This window comes from Microcaecilia unicolor, chromosome 7, assembly GCF_901765095.1.
Source record: "Microcaecilia unicolor chromosome 7, aMicUni1.1, whole genome shotgun sequence".
Lineage (NCBI taxonomy): Eukaryota > Metazoa > Chordata > Amphibia > Gymnophiona > Siphonopidae > Microcaecilia > Microcaecilia unicolor.
In genome coordinates, this window is record NC_044037.1 from 65,921,398 (window position 1) to 65,928,894 (window position 7,497).

General features: G+C 45.5%; 1 protein-coding gene across 1 annotated transcript in view; it reads right to left on the reverse strand.

Moving 5' to 3' along the window:
• Window positions 1–5,560, reverse strand: part of VAMP7 (vesicle associated membrane protein 7) — a 78,645-nt gene extending 73,085 nt beyond the window's left edge. The window contains exon 1 of the mRNA XM_030210484.1: window positions 5,443–5,560. The gene's annotated coding sequence lies outside the window, so the exon portion shown is untranslated. The remainder of the gene's footprint in view (window positions 1–5,442) is intronic.
• Window positions 5,561–7,497: the final 1,937 nt, after the last annotated feature.

Here is a 7,497-nt window from a genome sequence, read left to right on the forward strand (position 1 = left end):
CTGAATGTTTGGATACCTTTTTTTTCATCAACTTCAACACAATATGGCAGTGCGATTAATTTTTTCATGACCATTGCTCCGACGCAGGGTTACTCCTCTTTTGACAGAGCTTCACTGGCTCCCTGTCAAAGCCTGTATTTTTAATATATCTACTATAGCTTTTAGTACATGGATTAGCTCCTAGCTCTATATCCTCTTTATCTTTGTCCAATTCACGCATTCAAGACTATAACCTATTACTTTTTCTTATGCGTTACTGTATAACTTCATATACTTCCCTCTGTGTGGGGTTTGGTGATTTTTCAGAATAAAAGAATGTGTGTACGTTCTTCTTTTAAAAATCACCCACAGAATTTATGAACGTACTCCTGCTCTTTATGACACACAAACTTTCTGCATTATTTTTATGCACATACTGCTAAAAAGTATTATTCACATATCTGGTACTCAGTTTCATGAAAGCCTATTCTTTCAAACAGGGTCATACTTCAATATACAAAAAAAGTTGCACTGCCCTGAGCATGTTCAGATGCTGAAGGGTCATGAATGCATTTCCAACCAAAATATTTCTAAATAAAATAAAACCAATTTTAGCTGCATCAGAAGTTATAGCAAACTGAAGTGTACCAGCAATCCACAGAAGAGAAAAGAAGCAAGGGAGGACCAAGAAAAATTAATGATAAAAGGAACCTAGGAGCCAAGGAATGAACTTCATGTAACATGCTTACATTCTTTACTGATTGCAGCAGGATGTAAATACCAAGAATAAAATAGAAAAAGAAATGACCAATAGATCTGTGTAAACAATTCACCAAAACAATGGAGGTTCAGAAGGATTCGACACATTGCCACGGTGCCGCACAACCAACTGCATCAGGAGTCACAAAAATCTGAATAGTTCTAACCACAAATGTGTCTCTTGTTGGGAGCTAAATGATCCTCAAAAGGAAGATATCAATAAGAAAGTTTTCTCTGCTAAACGCTCCAAGGAGATTTTTGAGATTCCTGATGCAGGCAGTTGCGCTAAAAACAGCACCGTGACTAGTCTTTCTGAACATCCACTATTTTAGAGAATTGTTTACACAGTCTTATTGATCTATTTTTATCATAATAAACTTTGGGCTCCCTTTACTAAGCTGTGGTAGTCATTCCCGTATGGCAAATGCGACGAAGTTCACAGGAATTGAATGGGCTTTAATGCATTTCAAACGCTGGGAATCACTACTGCAGCTTTATAAAAGGAGCCCTTTATGTTTGTCATTCCTTGGCTCCTAGGTTCCTTTTGAATTTACTCTTCTTTTGTTCTTCCCCACTTTTCTTTTGTCATTTTTTTTCGTAGGGGATCTTTTCTCCTTTTTGGTGTTTTAGCAACCCACAGAAAGCCATCAAAATAAAACCCAAATATTTTGACTAAACAATTATATATAATCTATCCTTATTCAAATTTCACTAAATGTAAGTTACTGAGCTGCCTTCTGTATAGATCTGTTAGATCCTATTTTCATTGTATAGGTGACAACCCTGTGGGTGCAGAGGGTGCTGGGTAGCCCCAATATTGAGCAACCTCCTTCACTGTGCCCAAGGAGGGGTAATTTGTGTTACATTTACCACCCCAAAATCAAATGAACTTGGAGAACTTTTGTTAGTAATATGTAATTTATCTTTAAAAATCAAGCATTGTACCAGAAGATTGGAGGGTGGCCAACATAACGTTGATTTTTTTTTTTTAAAAGGTTCCAGAGGTGATCCGGGAAATTATAGACTGGTAAGCTTGACATCAGTGCCGAGCAAAATGGTACAGACTATTATAAAGAACAAAATTACAAAGCATATTCAAAAGTATGGCTTAACGAGACAAAGCCAACATGGATTTAGCGAATGGAAACCTTGCCTCACCAATCTACTACATTGGATAAAGGTGAGCCGGTTGATATTGTGTATCTGGATTTTCAAAAGGCATTTCACAAAGTACCTCATGAAAGACAGAGGAAATTGGAGAGGGATGGGAGGTAGTGTTCTACTGTGGATTAAAAACTAGTTAAAAGATAGAAAACAGAGAGTAGAGTTAAATGGTCAGTATACTCAATGGAGAAGGGTAGATAGTGGGCTTTTGCAGGCTCTGTGCTGGGGCCACTGCTTTTTAACATATTTATAAATAATCTAGAGATGGGAGTAACTAGTGAGATATTTAAATTTGTTGACAACACAAAGTTATTCAAAGTTGTTAAATCACAAGGAGATTGTGAAAAATTACAAGAGGACCTTACGAGACTGGGCAGCCAAATGGCAGACGACGATTAATGTGAACAAGTGCAAAGGAACCCGAATTACAGCTATGTGATGCAAGGTTCCACATTAGGAGTCACTGACCAGGAAACGGATCTAGGTGTCATCGTAGACAACACATTGAAACCCTCTGCTGTGTGTGGCGGCGGTGGCTAAGAAAGCAAATAGAATGTTAGGTATTATTAGGAAAGGAAAACAAAAATGAGGATGTTATAATGCCTCTGTATCGCTCCATGGTGTGACCGTACCTTGATTACTGTGTGTAATTCTGGTCAGGACATTTCAAAAAAGACGTGGAGGGGCATAATCGAAAAGGACGCCCAAGTTTTGCTGAGGACAACCTAGCAAAACGTCCCAATGGAGGGGCGGGGAAACCCGTATTATCGAAACAAGATGGGCGTCCATCTTTTGTTTCGATAATATGGTCGGGGACGCCCAAATCATGAAATTTAGGTCGTCCTTAGTTGTCCCTAGACTTGGTCGTTTCTTATTTTCGGCGATAATGGAAACCAAGGACTCCCATCTCAAAAATGACCAAATGCATGCCCTTTAGTCGTGGGAGGAGCCAGCACTCGAAGTGCACTGGTCCCCCTGACATGCCAGGACACCAACCGGGCACCCTAGGGGACACTGCAGTGGACTTCAGAAATTGCTCCCAAGTACATAGCTCCCTTACCTTGTGTGCTGAGCCCCCCAAAACCCACTACCCATACCTGTACACCACTACCATAGCCCTTACGGGTGAACAGGGACACCTAGATGTGGGTACAGTGGATTTCTGGTGGGTTTTGGAGGGCTCACATTTATCACCACAAGTGTAACAGGTAGGGGGGGGCTGGGTCCGCCTGCCTGAAGTGCACTGCACCCACTAAAACTGCTCCAGGGACCTGCATACAGCTGTGATGGACCTAAGTATGACATTTGAGGCTGGCACAAAATATTTTTAAAGATATTTTTTTAAGGGTGGGAGGGGGTTAGTGACCACTGGGGGAGTAAGGGGAGCTCATTCTCTCCGGTGGTCATCTGGCCAGTTCGGGCACCTTTTTGTGCCTTGGTTGTAAGAAAAACAAGACCGGGTAAAGTCGTCCAAGTGCTCGTCAGGGACACGCTTTTTTTTTCCTTTATGGGTCGAGGATGTCCATGTGTTAGGCACGCCCAAGTCCCACCTTCGCTACGCCTCCGACACGCCCCCGTGAACTTTGGTCGTCCCTGTGACGGAAAGCAGTTGGGGAAGCCCAAAATTGACTTTCGATTATACCGGTTTGGGCGACCCTGTGAGAAGGACGCCCATCTTCTGATCTCTGTCGAAAGATGGGTGTCCTTCTCTTTCGAAAATGAGCCTGATAATGGAATTAGAAAAGGTACAGAGAAGGGCAATGAAATGATAAAGGAATGGGACGACTTTCCTAGGAGTTAAGGCTAAAGTGACTAGGACTCTTCAGCTTAGAGAAAAGATGGCTGAGGGGAGATATGATAAGAGGTCAAAATAATGAGTGTAATAGAATGGGTAGACATGAATCACTTGTTTACTCTATCCAAAAATACTAGGACTAGGGGGCATAAAATGAAGCTACAAAGTAGCAAATTAAAAAAAAAAAATCAGAGACAGTATTTCTTCACTCAACGTGTAATTAAACTCTGGAATTCATGCCACAGAATGTGGTAAAAGCAGTTAGGTTAGCGTGGTTTAAAATAGGTTTGGATTACTTCCTAAAAGAAATGTCCATAGGCCATTATTAAGACGGACTTAGGAAAAATACACTGCTTATTTCTAGGATAAGCCACATAAAATGTATTGTACTGTTTTGGGATCTTGTCAGGTACTTGTAACCTGGATTGCCCACAGTTGGAAAGAGGATGCTGGGCTTGATGGACCTTTGGTCTGTCCCAGTAAGGCAACACTTATGTTCTTATATTGAAAACTGACTCCCTTGTCTGTGTACACCTGAATTATGCTAGTTTATTTATGCTTCTTTATTTATGGAGTGGAAGAGTAGCCTAGTGGTTAGTGCAGTGGGCCTTGATCCTGGGCCTTCATCCTGGGGAACTGAGTTCGATTCCCACTGCAGCTCCTTGTGCTCTGGGCAAGTCACTTAACCCTCCATTGCTCCTGGTACAAAATAAGTACCTGAATATATGTAAACCGCTTTGAATGTAGTTGCAAAAAAACTCAGAAAGGCGGTATATTAAGTCCCATTTACCTTTCCCTTCTTGTGACAAAGCTTAAGGCATGGCCAGGCTGCTATTTAGGGCAGCAACTTCTTGGGGGCAGCAAAAATCAGCTACAGTCAAAGCAAAACAATTAGGCCCCGACAGACACAAAGAACCATCAGCAGCTTAATCTGCATTTGTATAGGCAGCATGATGGCCACGATTGTTTAATTTAATTATCAAAATCTTGAGGGAGGGACGCTGCAAGCTCGGAGTCCAAAAATAAATTGAAGAAGGTGGGGGGTGGTAAGTCTAAGGGTTGACTACTCTTGAGCCTGCTCTGCGAATAGAGAACTCAGAAACCTTTAATTTATGGTTAAAACAAAAGCAGGCACACTGTCATCAGTTTTTAACTAGGAGAATGAACATCCTCTGCATACTATCACAAAAAAAAGGGGACAATAAAGTGATCAAATATTAGCAAACCAAACCGTCACATTATGGAAAAGGATTCCATTTAACTTCGTCGAGATCAACTGACCAGCGTCCTCGTGATTAGTTCTCAGGCACTTGCACAATAAACAGTTAGTACAGGGCCCTGCAACTCAAACACAAAGCTGCTCAGGAAGGATCCCTGCACCACTGCCAACGTTCTGTTACAGTAACACATTACTCAATATGCAAGACCTGACCACTGCCAAACAATGTACTTTCCTGCCTAGAAGACAGTGAAAGCCTGATGTGTTTTACCAATTCAACTAGCAGTTGTTATTTTAATAGGCATGACGATATAGCCAAGCATTCAGCTATACTCACACTCCGACCAGCCCTTCTCACACGCATTCGGGGATCAGGAGACCGGTCTCCCCACACGCATTCGGGGATCGGGGGACAGGTCTCCCCTCCCCATGAGTTGCCATCTCTCCCTCTATCTTCCACTCTCCTCCTTCTCTGCGATACGGCACATCTCCCTCAAACAACCCCCACGCCCAGTCAAACTCATACCTGAGATCGCCCACTAACGATCCCACAGCTTCTCCGGTGCCCAGTTCCCTACGATACACACAACAACTTCTTCTGTCCCTGCATCCCGCCTTGCCGGAAACAGGAAGTTGCGTCAGAGGAGAGGAGCGCGCAGCACGTTCGAATTAAACTCAGTCGGTTGATTGATGAAGTCGCCGAGGCAGCATTGATGCAGTAGTGTTTCGTGAAAGGATGCAAGGCTACCCAGGTTGCTGCTTTACAAATATCTTATGGGGGAAGCACTGTGAAGATGCGCCTTTGTACTACCCATAGTAGTCCGAAGACGATAAGCCGTGTCATGAGGAATCTGCATTTTAATAGTAGAAAATGATACAAGCTGCCATCCTTTGTGACAAAGTATGTTTCGCGACAGGTTGAGGCAGATGACTCTCCCGTAGAGAAAGAGATGAGATGGGCAGCCTGTAGATGTTGTGCGTGTTGAAATAAATGGTTCCATATCATCATGCTGATCAATCCATAGACTGGTGGGTTGTGTCCATCTACCAGCAGCAGGGTTGCCAGGTGGAAATTTTTTTTCCAGCCCAATCCAGCCCAAAAAACAGCCCAAAACCCGCCCAAACACAAACCCCGCCCCTGACACCCCCACCCCCGCGTCATCACCCCCGCCCAAAACGTCACTAACCCCGCCCAAAAAACGTCACTAACGAAAAAACCGCCCTGAAGCCCAAAAACAGCCCAAAAAACCGCAACCCGCCGCGGGCAAAAATTTCCCGCGGCGGGTCGCGGAAAACCGCCCAATTGGGCGGTAAAACCGCCCACCTGGCAACACTGACCAGCAGGTGGAGATAAGAGAGCAAACTTTTGCCTCCCTATATGTGGTCATGTGCTGCCGGAAACTCCCCAGTATGTTCTCTATCTCAGCAGGTGGTGTCACACACAGCAGCAGCTCTGGCTAGGCCTCCAAGCCTAATTTTTAGGTTTTGTTGAGTGCCTGGGGTTGAGGGCTCTTCTTGAGCAAGTGCAAACCTGGTGGCGCCAGGTCCCTCCTTTTCTCCCCCCTCCCGCTGGCTCCGTTAAAAAAAAAAAAAAAATTTTGAACGTCCTTAAAGGCGTTTATTTCGACGTTTATTTAAACGTTTATTGCAGCTACTCACTGGGACACCAGGTCGTTACAGCTCGGAGCGGAAAGCAGGTAATTTTTACCTTTTATAGCGGGCAGGGGGTTCCCCGTTTGGTCTCCACGTGGCCTATGGCGTCGGAGGGCGAGGGCGCAAGAGTCGCTCCCCGGATCGCGTGTGCGCTTCTAGAGGGGATGCGGGGGTCTTAAAGTCTGATTCGCCCTTGTTGGGTGACAGTTTCGTGACCGATGGGTGTCCCGGTCCTTCCTCCGGTGTGGCGGTTTTTTCCCGCCATAAACGCCCATCCCCCACGGCTCGCCTCCGCCATATTGGCCGGCCACGCGGCTCGGACGGCTTCTTCTTGGGCCGCCCTTGAGGTGGGAGACATTGATGACATGAACGCCCTTAATTTGGGCGACGGCACAAAAGCGGCTAAAGTTAAGCGCCGTTCTTCCCGCGCGGCTCCTTCGCGGAGTGTCGCGCCGGACGCCATCTTGGATGCGCAGCATGTCTCTCCCCCGCTCTTGCGAGCGCCGGTTGAGGGTGCGTCTAGGGCTGTAGCCCAGGCTGCGGAAGTGCACAGTATGGGGGGTTTCTCCCCCGAGTTTGTTTTGCTGCTGCATCAGGCCTTCCTTATGCATAACGCTGCCCATGCTCCCTCGTCTGGTAAAGAGGTTGAGGCCCCCGGAGGTAAACGCCCTCGGGTTGATTCCCAGGCCTTGGAGGACTTTGTCTCCTCCGATGTAGATGAGGGCAGCGTATCTGAGTTCTCCCAACGGTCCTTTGCGGATTCCTTGGAGGAGACGGATCCCCGCTCGGATGGAGCGGATGACCCCTCTGCAGCGCGGCTCTTTAGCTCAGAGGATTTGCCCAACCTGTTAATGCAGGCCATGGGCATTTTGAAGATTTCCTCTCCGGAGGACGTCTCTCCCTCAGCCCCTGTTGGCTCTGCCATTAT